The sequence below is a fragment of the Bos indicus genome, chromosome 3 (genome assembly GCF_029378745.1).
Source record: "Bos indicus isolate NIAB-ARS_2022 breed Sahiwal x Tharparkar chromosome 3, NIAB-ARS_B.indTharparkar_mat_pri_1.0, whole genome shotgun sequence".
NCBI lineage: Eukaryota > Metazoa > Chordata > Mammalia > Artiodactyla > Bovidae > Bos > Bos indicus.
Window position 1 is genome coordinate 80,469,471 of NC_091762.1, and position 17,865 is coordinate 80,487,335.

General features: G+C 43.2%; 1 protein-coding gene across 4 annotated transcripts in view; it reads right to left on the reverse strand.

Annotated features, from left to right (window-relative positions):
- The window catches only part of AK4 (adenylate kinase 4), a 171,299-nt gene that overhangs the window by 56,858 nt on the left and 96,576 nt on the right, over window positions 1–17,865 (reverse strand). The gene's annotated exons all lie outside the window — the stretch shown is intronic.

The following is a 17,865-nucleotide window of genomic DNA, read 5'->3' on the forward strand; positions in this document are numbered from 1 at the left end:
GCTCTGGACAGCGAAGCCCGAGTACCTATGCCCTAGAGCCCAGGAGCCACAACTATGGAGCCCGAGTGCTGCAACTACTGAACCCACTTGCCCTAGAACTCACGCTCCACACAAGAGAAGTCAACACAATGAGAAGCCTGAGCACCTCAACGAAGAGTAGCGCTTGCTCACCGCAGGCAGAGAAAAGCCCTTGCAAATGAATGAAAACCCAGAGCAATCAAAAATAAAAAAAAATCTTTAAATGTGTGGGGAAGTAAAAAAAAACCAAAACACTTCAAAGGGATTCTACTGCAGTGGCTTTCAAGTGCCTCCAAGATCTGGCCCCTGCCTGCCTCAGTGGCCTCGAAGACTTTCTCCCATCACCCACATGTGGCCATCCCACATCATCTGTACTCTCCAGTCCCAGGTCCTGTCTCCAAAACAAGCTAGGCCCCCAGTACATGGTCCCATGGCATCCTGTCCTCCCTCCTTACAGCACTCATCACATCTGCATTTTATTTCTCATGTCAGTCCTCCCCAGCATACAACAGAGGATCGTGTCTGTCTGGTACACCACTGTCTCTAATGCCCCAGGAACAGCACCTGATACAAAGCAAATGTTTGATACACACTTGAAGACCAACCAGTCCCTCCAACTCTTTTCAGTCCCTAGAGGATCAGGGCTAACTGCACCTTTCATAATAGGTGTAGCTACTTCTGACAGAACCAGACAGATGTGTAAACACTTCAACCACTAATCTGTAAGCTAGATTATGAATTTACATTGGGATATAGCTTTCCCAGCTAGGACTCCCACATTCAGCTCCCACATGTTGCAAAGAGATGTCAAAAACAAACTACATGGAAGTTGTAACAAGTGAAGTTCACTGACCTTGCTATTACAATTCATTCAGAAATTTTACTGAGCAACTAGTCTGTGCCAGGCATGGCTCATTTCACTACATGTCAGGGAAACAATGAAAGGACCATTGTTTGTTATAGGAGCCACAAGGACCACAAGTTGTTATAGGTCACTGATGGTTTGGTCAGGGATCAAGTTGACAACTTGGCCTACTTGAAAACAAAATCAAGTTATAAGAATAGTCTCCTGTATTTCACTGGCATGACCAAGAGATAAAAATATTTTTTGTTGTTCTAAAATCTGCCCATTTATATAAAAGTCTAAAACATTAAATTACACTGTATTATTCAAAGTATTATGGACGGACCCATGTGTGTGTGAGTTAGTCGCCAAATCGTGTCTGACTCTTTGCAAATCCATGGACTGTAGCCCACCAGGCTCCTCTGTCCATGAGATTTCCCTGGCAAGAATACTGGACTGGGTTGCCATTTCCTTCTCCAAGGGATCTTCCTGCCTAGGGATCAAACCCTAGTCTCCCACATTGCAGGCAGATTCTTTACTGCCTGAGCCACCAGGGAAGCCCCACTGAGAGACCCTGCAGCTTGTAATTAATTATCCTCTTATTTTGTCATACACTTTTACCATAGATGTGTTGAGGGGCCCATACAACTATGGCAAACGTGTATGGGAAAGCAAAAGGATAACTACAAGAGGCAGGGTAGCAGCTGGGGTCATAGAGAAAGAACATAGAGGGGCTTCCAAGGTACTTGTGACGTTTTATGTCTTAGGTTGAGTGGTGGATACACAGTTGTTATCCTTTACATCATACACACCGTGTTTATCTTCCTTTTGTCTGACTGCCTATAAAGCGATGGCAAACTGAATACAGAAGACAGAGCTACACAAATGTCCACAAAGCAGCAAATTGCCAAGATGCCTGGCTAAATCACCAGAAACACGTAACAATTCCATGTTCTCTTCATTGTTCAAGTTAGAAAACAGTGAAAGAAAAAAAAAAAGAAAACAGTGAAAGAGACCACTGTAAAAGAGCTTGATACCCCCTTAAGGATGCCTAAAGTAGGATAAACCATTGCCCCCTCTCAGTATCATCCCTTCACAGTGATCCCTCAGGACATCACTGAGAAGGCCAACTTTCTCTGTCTCTCGCTCTCCCATACACAAACACTACAGTTCAGTTCAGTTGCTCAGTCGTGTCTGATTCTTTGCGACTCCATGAAATACAGCACGCCAGGCCTCCCTGTCCATCACCAACTGCCAGAGTTTACCCAAACTCTTGCCCATTGAGTCAGTGATGCCATCCAACCATCTCATCCTCTGTCGTCCCCTTCCCCTCCTGCCCTCAATCTTTCCCAGCATCAGGGTCTTTTCAAATGAGTCAGCTCCTCGCATCAGGTGGCCAAAGTATTGGAGTTTCAGCCTCAGCATCAGTCCTTCCAATGAACACCAGGGACGGATCTCCTTTAGGATGGACTGGTTGGATCTCCTTGCAGGCCAAGGGACTCTCAAGAGTCTGCAACACCACAGTTCAAAAGCATCAATTCTTCTGCACTCAGCTTTCCTTATATTCCAACTCTCACATCTATACATGACTACTAGAAAAACCATAGCCTTACGGATCTTAGTTGACAAAGTAATGTCTCTGCTTTTTAATATACTGTCTAGGTTGGTCATAACTTTCCTTCCAAGGAGTAAGTGTCTTTTCATTTCATGGCTGCAATCACCATCTGCAGTGAGTTTGGAGCCCCAAAAAAATAAAGTCTGACAATGTTTCCCCATCTATTTCCCATGAAGTAATGGGACCAGATGCCATGATCTTGGGTTTTTGAATGTTGAGCTTTAAGCCAACTTTTTCACTCTCCTCTTTCACTTTCATCAAGAGGCTCTTTAGTTCTTCTTCACTTTCTGCCATAAGGGTGGTATCATCTGTATATCTGAGGTTATTGATATTTCTCCCAGCAATCTTGACTCCAGCTAGTGCTTCATCCAGCCCAGCATTTCTCATGATATACTCTGCATATAAATTAAATAAACAGGGTGACAATATACAGCCTTGATGTACTCCTTTCCCAATTTGGAACCAGTCTGTTGTTCCATATCCAGTTCTAACTGTTGCTTCCTGACCTGCGTACAGGTTTCTCAAGAGGCAGGTCAGGGCACACTACAAGGAATATTCAAAAATGAACTATAGCTTTGTGATTCTGCATAGAAGTTCTTAATCCCCTGCCCACTCACTTGGAAGAACATTTTGGTACTGAAGCGGTTACTTGGAAAAAATAAGATAAAGAAAAACTTTATTCTATGAATTGTTAATCCTTGATACCACGTTGATAAACTTCTCCTAATAGTAAAATAAGTTTTTAAAGAGAAAAAAGTTTGGTTAAGAAATTGATATCAAAGGCTGAGGAGGCAGAAATTACGGGAGAAACTTCTGAATTTAAGAAACTTAGGCACTTAAACGACTCATTTCAGATGTCCAGGATCCATCTGTCAAGTGGCCTTGCTCAAAGCCAGGCTTTCCCTCCCTTCACACCAAAAAGACTAAATCACTCCCTGACACCTGCTATTTGTGGCTGTGAAGGCAATTCTGAACCTAATGTCACAGTCAAGAACACGTACTTTAAAACTAGACTGCCTCGGTTCACATTCTGGCACCCCACTTAAAGGTTTTACAACTTGGTCACTTTGTATGTTTGTACATCCACTTCTTCATCTATAAAATGGAAATATTACCACATAGGAATGTGCTAAAAATTGTATGTGATTAATATGTATGTATAAAGGACTTGGAAGAATGCCACTTTGCAAATTCCATTCAAGGACACAGAGATAATCAATATATGTTCCTACATGCCAGGTGTCATCCTAAGCAGTTTATACACATGAACCCATTTAATCCTCACAAATATCTATGAGGTCAATGCTAGTATTTCCCCCATTTTGCAAACAAGTATGAGTCTCAGTGAATTCAGGGAGTTGGTGATGGACAGGGAGGCCTGGTGTGCTGCGATTCATGGGGTCGCAAAGAGTCAGACACGACTGAGCAACTGATCTAATCTGATCTGATCTGAAACTGAAATACAGAAAGTGTAAGTAATTCTCCGAAAGTAACTCAGCTAATAATAAGTAACAGAGCCAGGACTCAAACTCAAGTAGCCTCCATTTCCTTAACCACTTTACTACACTGTCTCTCAGCGTTTGAGAGCATTTCCTTGAATAATGGCACTTTGGATGTTAGAGTTCATTCTCCTGGAAGGGTGAAGCAAATCCCTAACAAAAGGGACAGGAGCATGCATTTCTGTCATATACGCATGCATGCTAAGTCACTTCAGTCTTGTCTGACTCTTTGAGACCCTATGGACCGTAGCCTGCCAGTTCCTCTATCCATGGGATTCTCCAGGCAAGAGTACTGAAGTTGGTTGCCATGCCCTCCTCCAGGGGATCTTCCTGACCCAGGGATCAAACCCATGCCTCTTATGTCCCCTGCATTAGGCAGGCAGGTTCCTCACCACTAGCGGCACCTGGGAAGCGTGTGTGTGTGTGTGTCTGTGTGTGTGTGTGTGTCTGTGTGTGTGTGTGTGTGTCTGTGTGTGTCTGTGTGTGTGTAGGATATACATACCTTAATGGTGATTGTATGCCCTGTGGGAAATACATGTCTTCAACTAAATAAAAACTTACAGCAACTATTTCTGTGCAGCTATTTCCTACCAAGCTCTTAAGCACACTGCAACCCTATACCTCCAAACTCTCCACATGGCCCCTTCTCTCCTCTGATCCATGTCTACACAACTCTCAGAGAGGCTTTCCAAAAAAAAAGAAAACATAGTTGGCACAAGTCGCTTCTTTCTCAAACACCAAGAATGCATTCCCTGGCCTACAGGATGATGTGGAAACTCCTCAGGATGGCAATCAAAATCTTTCTGATCCACCTGGAACTATTCCTCAACCCTGACCTCCCACACAGATCCTTCCCTCAACGTCTTCCCTCAAGCAGTCCACAGACTCAGTGGGGGAAAGGGCGAGACCGGAGAGAAAGACAGTGCTGACAGGCATGTGCCTGAGACACACAGGGACACACAGGTGGCCACCGCCCTCTGACCTTAGGTCCCAGAACACGTGCCTCCCTAGAACTGAGCTTTGAAGGGCTGACAGAGGTTGCCTGAAGAGTCACCTTTCAAGGACTTCATGTACCAGCACCTCACAGCCATGTACTTCCTACTCCCTTCAAAGGAATAATGCTCTCTGCTGTCCTCCACCAGCACCTGGGCTGAAGCTTGTACATGATGTGTCTTCAGACATTAGGAAAAAAGACATTGCCTTTGGAAGATGCCCATTTCTCAAAGCTGACTCAGCTGTAAGCCAGGGAACACAGCTCGGTGGACAGAACCCAAGCTGGACTGTAAGCCCACCCCCAACACTCCCCAGCCAAGCACCCTCCCGCTCCCTATGCAGTTTCACAGCCTGTACCACTATATGCGGTTGCACATCTACCTACACGTCAATCATTGTGCTCATTGGAGGCTGCTCAGAAATCCTCCACACCAGATTATAATCCCCTTGAGGCCACACATTACGGGATTCCCAGGTAGCTCAGTAGTAAACAATCTGCCTGGCAATGCAGGAGACACAGGTTCAATCCTTGGGTCGGGAAGATACCCTGGAGGAGGAAATGGTAACCCACTCCAGTATTCTCACCTGGAAATATGTCATGGGCAGAGGAGCTTGGCAGGTTACAGTCCACAGGATCGCAGAGTTGGACAACACTTAGGGACTTAACAACAGCAAGAGCCACTCTACTTGAGATCAAGAGCTACCCTATCTTTAAAATCTCCATCCTTCTACCACTAAGGTCCTACAGATTAGATGAACTTTATTATCACTGCTGCTGCTAAGTCACTTCAGTCGTGTCCAACTCTGTGCAACCCCATAGACGGCAGGCCACCAGGCTCCCCCGTCCCTGGGATTCTCCAGGCAAGAACACTGGAGTGGGTTGCCATTTCCTTCTCCAATGCGTGAAAGTGAAATCGCTCAGTCGTGTCCGACTCTTAGCGACCCCATGGACTGCAGCCCACCAGGCTCCTCTGTCCATGGGATATTCCAGGCAAGAGTACTGGAGTGGGGTGCCATCGCCTTCTCCGTTATTATCACTACACCCACAATATCTTATATCTATCATATTGTTCAGCAGTCCTGATAAAGTCAACACTTTAAGGCAATTAAGGTTTAGAAAGACCTTCTTAATCATAGTAAGAATTATGTAGAGAAATATTTCCTTTAAATATTATCTTTTCTAATTCTTTGGCAAGCCTTGAATAATTGAATAAAATAAATTACTGGATTAGTAAGCAAACCATTATAAATGGACACAGTGTAGTTTGTTAATGGGTCTCACGATGATTGCTTCAGTCTATTCAGGCTGGTGCAGAAAGATCATCACCACAGGTTGTCTTTGGATCCCAAACGAGCTCTTCACAACAAAGGATCTGTTCCTGCAAGTGGATGCCTGCCCCTCCCGAAGCCACCTGACATTCTCCAACACCCACAAGAGGTGCATGAGTCACCTCTTAAAGATTCTGAGAGTGCAACTCCAAAATATCTAACAGAATAAGCGGAGAGTTTAGTGTTAAGGAAACAACTTATCATTTCCAAACTAACACGCAGGTGCTTGCTTGGAAGCCACCCCAAATCAGAGTTTGTACTAGGCTCTACTATCAAAAACCTGCTGCCTCTCTGAGCTATCTCCTCTTCTGGGTGTCTATGTGTCACAAGTTAGGTTCTACCCAATGGTTTCCTGATAAATCACAAGATATTAGGAATTGTAAAGCAAGACTAAATAAGACCAGAGGAAATTGCCTGGTGGTTCGGTGGTTAGGACTCCACACTTTGATTGCTGAGGCCTCAGGTTCAATCCCTGGTCAGGGAACTAAGATCGCACAAGCAACACAGCATAACCTATTTAATGTAAGACAATGCAAATTTTGAAACTATGAAGACTTTATTCTATCCACTCTTTGTTCCTTTGGACATCATCAGACTAAGTTCCCCCTGGGATCAAATCACTGACCACATCTCTCCTAACTTCACACAAAGCACTCCTGTCTTCCAAACCTTTCCTCTGCTATTTAGTCTCAGGATAAAATGTTTAGCTCATCATGGGGTCATTACTGGGGCCTCCCCGGTGGCTCAGCAATAAGAATCTGCCTACAAAGAGGAAGCCGCAGGAGACATGGGTTCAGTCCCTGGGTCGGGAAGATCTCCTGGAGAGGGCATGGCAACCCACTCCAGTATTCTTGCCTGAAGAATCTCATGGACAGAGGAACCTGGCAGGCTGCAACTTAGCACAGCACAAGGTCATTATATTATTGGTGTTTTAACCAAAGGAAATTGTGGTGAAAATTATTTGACTAAATATTTGAAAATTACTTGTGATTTATATGATCAATCACTACTCTCAAGGTTAAAAGGAGGTTAATAGCAAAAAAAATTATTTCTTCTTTTTAGATTTGAACCCAAATATAAAGTACAAATGTTTCTCTTTACCACTAATTCTGAGATTAAAATGAAAGAATTTATAGTGTGATTTCTTTTTTTCTATTGAGCTCTAACTTACATAACATTAGTTTCTGGTCTACAACATAATGATTTGATATTTGTATATATTGAGAAATGATTGCCACAATAAACCCAGTTAACATCTGTCAACATGCATAGTCACAAACTCTTTTCTTATGAAGAGAATATTTAAGATCCATTCTCATTAGTGTGTACACACATAAATATTTCTATATTCAAAATAGAAAACCAGGGACGTCCCTGGCAGTCCAGTGGTTAAGACTCTGTGTTCTCAATGCAGGGGGCATGGGTTCAATCCCTGGCTGGTAACTAAAATTCCACATGCTGCAAAACATGACCCAAAAAAAAAAGAAGATAAAACAGAAATCCAATAAACAAATGAATTACTTTTGAGGGGGAAAAAAAATCTATTCTCTTGGCAATTTTCAAATACGTAATAAAATATTTTAAATATAACCACCACACTATATGTGCATCCCAAGGGCTCTCATACTTTAGTTTGAACTTTTTGATAGGCTAAACCCCCACCTCTGGCAATCGCCAATCTGTTCTCTGTATCTATGAGCTCAAGGTTTTTTTGTTTTGTTTGTTTCTTAGATTCCACATTTAAATGAGATCATTCAGTTGATTTATTACTAATATCTATAGTTTTAATCAAGAGACAATATATCCTTTTAAAAACACAGAACTGGCTTCATAATGAAGCAAAGAGCCAACATGATGCAATGAATTACGACAAGAGTGGGAAGCTGGAGTCTTGACTCTCTTAAGTTTGCCTTCAAGTCACTGCCCATGGCCTGAACACATCAATGTCCTTCACTGATTGCAGCCTCAAGTTTTCTCATTTGCATGAGGGAGGTGAACTCTTCTCTGTAATCTCAGAGGCAGAATTTCAATTTTGTATACCTCAGTTCAGCTCATTCGCTCAGTCGTGTCCAACTCTTTGCAACCCCAAGGACGGTAGCACGCCAGGCTTCCCTGTCCATCACCAACTACTGGTGGCCAAAGTATTGGAGCTTCAGCGTCAATCCTTCCAGTGAATGTTCAGAGTTGATTTCCCTTAGGATTGACTGGATTGATCTCCTTGCAGTCCAAGGGACTCTCAGGAGTCTTCTCCAACACCACAGTTCAAAAGCATCAATTCTTCTGTGCTCAGCTTTCTTTCTCTATGGTCCAACTCTCACATCCACATACATGACTACTGGAAAAACCGTAGCTTTGACTAGACAGACCTCTGTCTGCAAAGTAATGTCTCTGCTTGTTAATATGCTGTCTAGGTTGGTCATAGCTTTTCTTCCAAGGAGCAAGTATCTTAATTTCATGGCTGCAATCACCATCTGCAGTGATTTTGGAGCCCAAAAAAATAAAGTCTGCCACTGTTTCCATTATTTCCCAATCTATTTGCCATGAAGTGATGGGACTGGATGCCATAATCTCCGTTTTTTGAATGTTGAGTTTTAAACCAGCTTTTTCACTCTCCTCTTTCACTTTTATCAAGGGGCTCTTTAGTTCCTCTTCGCTTTCTGCCATAAAGGTGGTGTCATCAGCATATCTGAGGTTGATATTTCTCCCAGCAATCTTGATTCCAGCTTGTGCTTCATGCAGCCCAGCACTTTGCATGATGTACTCTGCATATAAGTTAAACAAGAACGGTGACAATATACAGCCTTTACGTACTCCTTTCCCAATTTGGAAGCAGTCCATTGTTCCATGTCAGGTTCTAACTATTGCTTCTTGACCTGCATACAGATTTCTCAGGAGACAGGTAAGATGGTCTGGTATTATCTCTTTAAGAATTTTCCAGTTTGTTGTGATCCACACAGTCAAAGGCTTTAGCGTAGTCAGTGAAGCAGAATTAGATGTTTTTCTCGAACTCTCTTGCTTTTCTATGATCCAATGGATGTTGTCAATTTGATCTCTGGTTCCTCTGCCTTTTCTAAATCCAGTTTGAACATCTGGTAGTTCTGGGTTCGTGTACTGTTGAGGCCTGGCTTAGAGAATTTTGAGCATTACTTGGCTAGCATGTGAGATGAGTGCAGGTATAAGTATTCCTGGCTTTTGACTTGGGCTTTCAGGCTACTTAGCACATCTGAAACCACAGCAGGATCCTTTCACCCACCTAGACTCTACTTTTGAAGTGAGGACAGGTGAGACGAAGGAGAGTCTCCCTGCCTTCACGCACCGCTAAGGTGTTGACCACTATACCCATTCTATGACAAGTGGGGTCTGGACCAGAACTCAGGCCTGATCCATGTGCCTGGGAATAAGGGCAAATGCTTTGTTAGGCCTCTTTTCTTTTTACCTCTCTAGCCAGACTGGATATTTACATTCACTTAGTCTAATTTTGTACCCTAGGTCCAGAAATGTGTTGGCAATGGGTGTGTTTTCTATAATAGTCAAGATAAAAATATGCATGGACAAAAGCCACGACTTTGGGTAGGGGAGGGGCTCGCATAACTGAGAAAGAAGGTGATCGAATGTCTAAGCACAAAGAATATCCTTAAGCTTTCTCATCCCATCAGCAGATTAATTATGTGACCCCCCACATACCAATTCAAAGAATAAAACTACACAGTGACTTCATTTTAAGACTTTTAAATAAATCATGAAAGGAAAAAGACACTGTAAATTTCATTAAGCCAAAAAAATTTTGGAATATTTTCTTGGCCCAGAATAGGAACACATGCATTTAGAGACGCACCGTGAACATCTGGTGAAGGACCACATGCCGCCTTACATAAGCAGCAGGAGAAAAAGCAGACTGGGATGAAGGCAACAGAATCTGGGCAAGGGAACAAATGGGAAAAGGCAAGTAATCTGTGAGGTTTGCCAAAATCAAGGCTGAGTTTTAGACCCAGAGTGTTCAGCCATCTCCTCAAGTGCCGCAAGTCTGCCTTGGCATCCACGATACAGGCACTTCCAGCCCCAAGGAGCAGGATCATACATTATATCTCACAAGCTGTCTAGATGTTCCCTGCCTCCCTTGTGACCTGACCACAACCCAACTATTAGCTCCATGCAGAGGACAGAGGGGATTTTCACTTTTAAAGAAGATAAAAGGAATTCCTTCCCATTGCAGAAGGCCTGGATATGGATCTGGCTGTGCCAGGCACCTTGTCAGCTGCCTCTCTGTGCAGGATCTTGGCTGCAGATCTGCACAAGGGAAGCTGCTGTTTCCTCCAGAGCCATCTGCTCAAACAGGAGGGATTGCTACTGCTGCCCACGGTGGGGGTGGGGGGAAGGGTCCTCTCTCTCTCCCTCGTCTCCCTCCCTCTGCCATAGCTTTCTGGCAATACTCTGATGGAGAACTACTCCAAGAACACTGATGATGTGCACGTTCACCAGCCTCCCAGGGCTGGTAGCAGACAGTCCTGCAAACAAAGGAAAAGAAAATGAGGGAAACAGCTGATGGCACCTCTCTTTCCCTCTAGGGCTCCCAGTGGGGTATATGGTCCACTGAGAAGGCAGATATGCCATCATCCTTTAACACCAGCAGGGACAACAATAATAATAATACCAGAGGGCAACCATATAAAAAACAGTACAGAGGTTCTGCAAAAAATCAAAAATAGAATCACCTGGGACTTCCCTGGGTGGTCCAGTGGTAGAGAATCCATCTGCTAATGCAGGGGACACAGGTTCGAAACCTGGTCTGGGAAGATTCTACATGCCACAGAGCAGCTAATTCCACGCTCCACAACAAGAGAAGCCAAGACAAGGAGAAACCCACACACCACAACTATAGAGTAGCCCCCACTTTCCCAAGCAGAGAAAGCCAGTGCTCAGCAATGAAGACTCAGCACAGCCAAAAATAAATAAATAAAAGAAAAGAAAAGAATTACCATATGATCCAGCAATTCCACTCAGGGTATTTATCCAAAGAAAATGAAAACACCAACTTGAAAAGATTTATGTAGCTTTTCATACACTGTGGGACTTCCCAGTGGGCTTGGTGGTAAAGAATCTGCCTGCCAACGCAAGAGACACAAGATATGCGGGTTTGATCCCTTGGTTGAGAAGATCCCCTGGAGAAGGAAATAGCAACCCACACCCAGTATTCTTGCCTGAAAAATGCCATGGACAGAGAAGGCTGTCAGGCTACAGTCCATGGGGTTGCGAAAAAAGTAGGAGATGACGCAGCAACTAGACACCAACAATCTTCACTGCAGTTCAACAGCCAAGATATGGAAACAACCTAAATGTCCATGAGTAGATGAACTGATAAAGAAAATGTGGGTGATACATATACATACACATACACACACACACACACACACACACACACACACACACACACACACAATATTACTAAGCCATTAAAAAGAATGAAATACTGGGACTTCCTGGCAGTCCAGTGGCTAAGACACCATGCTACCAATTCAGGGGACCCAGGTTCAATCCCTGGTCAGGGAACTAGATCCCGTATGCTCCAACTAAGTGTTCACATGCTGCAACTAAAGATCCTGCATGCTACAAAGAAGACAGAAGATCCCTGCTGCAACTCAAACTTGCTGCAGCCAGATAAATAAATATTTTTTTCAAATAAACTGAGTCTAATCTTAAACAAAGAGCGATTAGAGAATGGTCAGAACTGTAGGTGGTGGAGTGAAGCGCTGTGTACCCACTGAGCAGGTGATGGGAATTTAAAAGTGAAAGTCGCCGAGTCGTGTCTGACTCTTTATGACCCCATGAACTATACAGCCCATGGAATTCTCTAGGCCAGAATACTGGAGTGGGTAGCCTTTCCCTTCTCCAGCGGATCTTCTCAACCCAGGGATTGAACTGGGGTCTCCTGAATTGCAGGTGGATTCTTTACCAACTGAGCTATCAAGGGCACAGGATGGGAACCTGAGTCCTCCAAATTCAACAGATAATGCTGGAGTACTGGTCAAGTGCCACAGACTGTTCCCCAGTGTCACCCAGCACCCTGACTGTGACAGCGTGTCACAGTCACCCCCAGGTCACCATCGCAATGACTCAACGCTAACGACCAGGATTTGCGGTTTGCAAATCTGTTTAGAGCTTAGTCTGAACTTGCCCAAAAGCAGAAGTAATCAAGAGAAGAAAGCATTGGATTTCATCCTCTGGCTCTAGAAGTCTTACCTCACTAACTAATTTGAAAACGAGCTGATAAATTACCCAACGGGAAACATTAAACTTTGCACATTAAAGCAAGGGATGGCTTTCAGGCTAAGATAATTATTCCCAGAGTTGCCTCTATTTCAAGAAGAGTTCCTGGATATCTGAGGATGTCCCCCTTATAAATCAAAGTGCCACTAATATACTAGTGATTTCAACCTCTACACTTATTCTACACTCAAGTCTCTACATCTTTTTCTGCTAGATATGCATATACATGAGATTTGAATGCTCCACCAGATATACAATGTTACACTCAGTTTTAAACTTTCTCACTTTTCCCACCTGCTAAATGAAAGAAGGAAAACAAAGCAGACATGTATAGTTTAGCAGCTGCCACAGCGGTTCTCTAAAAACTGGTACAAAGAAGGTGACATACACTCAAGACAAGAATTTCCCATTCTTTTTTTCTTTTTCTAACCCTAAGCCAAAAAACACCTGGAGTCTCTATAAGTGATCAAATTCATGCAGTAGATCCACCTTGCCATGGCAAGGCAGCATTGTCCGGCAGCAGTCAACAAAATGAAGTTATGTTTTTAATTCATTCTACTACAACAATTGGATTCCACCTTTTTGGAATCTAAAACCAAAATGATAAAACCTGCAGGTAAATTTAAACCTAATGAAAGCCAATGACAACTGCTATGGTGGTTACTAGTTTATTTAGCTTTACATATTGTATGCAAAGCATCAACAACATCCCGTTTCCGTGACTTTTTCTGAGGGGGGTACACGAGGTCTCCATTGCTGTGCACGGGCTTTCTCTAGTTGCAGCAGGTGGCACTACTACTCGGGCTTCTCACTTCACTGGCTTCTCTTGTTGCAGAGCATGGGCTCAAGGGCACTTGGGCACAGTAGTTGAGGCATGTGGCATCTTCCCAGACCAGGGATCAAACCTATGTCCCCTACATAGGCAGGCAGATTCTTAACCACTGGACCACCTTTTAAGAAGAACTACGTCTCTTACTTTGTCCGGAAAGCAACACTGGATGAATCTGTAGAAGAAAGGAATGAAGGAAAGAGGAAAAGACCACTGCAACAGAGTAGTACCCTAACAATTTGCCTTGCCGGGGTGACACCTGGACTTTCGAGAAGAAAGCTTTAAAACATCAGATTCTGTAGTTTTTTTTTTTTTGCCTTTCACTGGTCATTAACTATGAAAAAGATTTCCATGCTTATAATCAGGTCTGTATAACTAAAGGCAAACTGGAGAAGAACCAGAATTAAAGAAAGATTCTATGATCATAATTTAACTTCTAGAAACACCACTTCCTAATCCCCAGTGTGGTCTGGCTTCTGTCACTTAGAATATCTCTTGCCAACTAACAGTAGTTCCAGCTCTGGCTCAGCCACCATCTGTGTCCATCTTTCACAATCCCCACCATCGAGGAGAAGCAATGTTGCAGTGCTATTTGGTTTGGCTAGATTCTTCTAGACATAAGCTCAGTACATGCATTTTTAATTCTCTAGCTGTGAACTTTAGCCGTATTTGAAACACAACGTTTCAAAACCTAAAGCTGACCTTGATAAGATTTGGACTGGCACTCTGAGATAACCTAACAGAAACATCTATGCTGGGCAAAGAAATCCTTACATGAGGCTTTTAGAACGCATTTCCTTCACAAGACTAACATCCCCGTGGTAATTACAAACAACACACAACACATCTGTCTGCAACCGGAGTGAGATTAGTGAGGCACTCACTTTGGGCCAAAAATTGGAGAGGATATAAAAGAAAACAAGCTCTAGTAACCAGGATAAATAATATTTTTAAATATTATCCAATGTTTTAAAATATCAAAATTAAGGCTATGGATTTAAAAGATATTCACAACTTAAAAGTTAAGAGAATTTTTAGTATTTCAAGTCTAGGAGACAGCATCTCAAGTAACCCTGGAGAACCACTAAGGAGGTGAGGGGAGGAGCCAGGTAGAGTTTTAAAACAAAGGGCAGGTAGTTTGAACATCAAATGATTATCATTGATTAAAGAAAACCAGATATCCCAAGTTAAGGAATTTTGCACTTTCCTATGTATAGAAAAATACAAAAGTCCTGGCTCACTGAAATCATTCCTTTGATATGAAGGAATCTATCTGGGGCCTATATCCTGTGTCGTCCCATCCTGAGTTTCTTCAGTGCTCAACATAAGGAGCAGCTACAGTCTGATGGCTGCTAGATGGCAGGTATTCTCTTCTTCCTGGTTCCACAGGGCTCACCAGCTCACCATCCGTGGTGTCTGCAATTGCTGATGACTGTGACATCCTTTGTTTACTGATAACGGCAGGAAATATTTCACTTCTCAAGGCAAAAAAATCCATGATGAAGAATTATAAAAATTTTAAATACAGACAGGATCCAATCCTGCACTTGTACAACTCACTGTTACTCACTTCACCCCAACCTCAGTCCTTTCAGATTTGGTCTCTATTTAAAACGTTGGTATTTTGGCACTTCCCTGGTAGCTCAATGGTGAAGAATTTGCCTGCCAATACGGGGGTCACAGGTTCAGTCCCTGATCCAGGAGGATCCCACATGACAAGGAGCAACTGGGCCCATGCAACACAACTATTGAGCCTGGGCTCCAGAGCCTGGAAGCCACAACTGCTGAGCCCACGTGCTGAAACTCCTGAAGGCCATGAGCCCTAGAGCCCACGCTCCGCAAGAGGAGCCACTACCGTGAGAAGCCTGAGCACCGCAACTGGAGAGTGGCCCCCTGCTCGCAGCAACTAAAGAAAGCCCACATGCAGCAACGAAGACCCAGCACCAGCCATTAATAAATAAAAACAGATCTTTAAAACAATAATTTTTAAAATGTTGACATTTGGCTTATTTTACTCCATTAAACTATTTATCTTGATGACTGATTTTTTTGGCAGCCCTTTAAATTTTTTACTTAAGGAGGGTGCCTTGCTCGCTCTTTTAAACTTAGCCTCAGCCCTGCCAAAACATATTAACTTATTTCACACAAGGAAACTTGATGAGGCAGCTCTATCATGACTCTCATTTATAAATGAATAAACACAAAAAGGTTAGCCATTGATGCTTTGCCCAAATTCCTACAGTTCATGGCCAAGTCAGACTCCAAACCCAGCTATGTGGGTCATAGCACAAACTCTTATTAAAGGCAACTCTCAGAGCTTTCCATCACTAAAGTATCTGGCATGGGTGAAACTGATCAGGATCCTGTGGGGCCCCGCTGGACACAAAGTCTTTCTGGGTCCCCTATTTCTTTTATTTATTAATTTGGTTAGTTGCAGCACACAGGATCTTTGATCTTCATTGCATCCTGTGGGATCTTTAGTTGCAGCATGTGGGATCTAGTTCCCTGACCAGGGATCAAACCTGGGCACCCTGCATTGGGAGCTCAGAATCTTAGCCACTAAACCCCCAGTGAAAGTGAAAGTCGCTGAGTCATGTCCAGCTCTTTCTGACCCCATGAACTATACAGTCCATGGAATTCTCCAGGCCAGAATACTGGAGTGGGTAGCCTTTCCCTTTTCCAGGGGATCTTACCAACCCAGGGATTGAACCCAGGTCTCCTGCGTTGCAGGCAGATTATTTACCAGCTGAGCCACAAGGGAAGCCCAGTGAAGTCACCTCCATTTCTTATTTAAAGGATAAAGGCTTCAGCCTCCTTCCTAAACCTTCCCAGAGATCTAAAGGGCAGATTCAAACAGCTACCAATCAGGGAAATAAGGGATGCAGAAACAAAGGAGGAAGAAACAAGAAACAGTACAGTGATTAAAGCAGCATCCTGGTTCCTCCTCAAGGGAATACATAAGAGTATGTTTGAGTTCTTCTGTAGGAACTAAGACTCCACTCAGGGAGGGGGTGGTAATTTTGGAGCACCACTCTGTTACCTCACCACCAATAAATCAGAAGAAAAGTCACACATCCTGTAACCCTCACCCCAAATTTTATCTATAGAAACTCTTCCTCAAAAGCCATCAGGGAGTTCACGGGGTTTTGAGCACAAGCCACTGGTCTCCTTGCTTGACCCTGCAATAAAACTTTGCTACAAGCTCTGATTTTTCAATTGATTTGGTCTCATCTCGCCTTTGGTAACCTAAGTTGCTACAATTCTGGGTTTCATAAAATAATATGTAGGAAACAATCCAAATAAGCTATAATTAATGACAATCTGGGTAAATTCAGTCATGAGTTGTTCATTGCTGATCTGTGTCCTGCAATATTTAGGCTGATTAATTCCATCCGGAATTTCTCCTGGAATCTTTCTAATTTGTCCCTAATTCTCAGAGGGAACCAAGAAAGCAAGATCTCTGAATGCTCACTCAAGGACAGCACTACAGAGCTGAATAGTCTGGAGTAGCTGGTGTCTGAACTTAGGTCTTCGCGCTAATCTTCAAACACTGTCAGCTTTATGAGGCTACATGAGCTACACTGCATTGCAGGACGATGTTCAGAAATACTCCCAAATAATGTATTCATTTAGGAAGTAGAATATAGAAGTAAATCCACTATAACTGTAAGCAGATAGGGTAGGAGGTCCCCGGAGAAAGAGAACCAGGAATGGCTTTCTTGACATGAGAACACATTTTGGCCTAAGAACATTTTGTGATCTAACCCTGATCAGGATGCTTGCCTTTGAACAGGTCTCAATAATAATGATCTTTAGGGAACAAAGGAATGCTAGAATAGAGAAAAGGCAGTCAAACAACAGTTCAGTGATAAAGTAAGAGTCCTAGTTACTCCTCAAAAGATACACATAATAATATATCTTTCAGTTCTGTAGGAACTAAGACCCCAACCCAGATGGAAGACAGGATAAGGATGCTGCCCTCCAGACTTCAATCAACCAAGACTTAAATTGTTGACCTTTGCCCCAATTCTAGGCTGAACTCTCCTGGCTCAAGCCCCTTCATGAATATGCATGTAGCCTTAGCTTAAACTTCCCTGATTTTGCTGTTTGGGTATGCTGCTTTGAGAAAGATCACAAAGTACTTGCTGCAAGTAATAATAAGTCCTTCACTCTACTGTACTTTGGCTTGGTTGTGTCTATTGGCTCAACATCCACCAAGAGGTGAACCTGGCTTTCTGGTAACTTAGGTGCAATGATCCTGCCACATTTAGCTAGCTGTCAGGAGGGATGGCCACTGCAGATTAAAAGGGCCATAGTGAAATCAGGCTGCAAAAGAACCTAGAAATGATATCATGGGAAGAATGGCTGGGGGAACAAGGGCTATTTTTCTTGGGGGGAAAAAAAAGACAACTTAAGTCAGAGAAGTGGTGCCTAGCAACTATTTTCAATTATCTGAAGAGCTAGTGGATTTAAT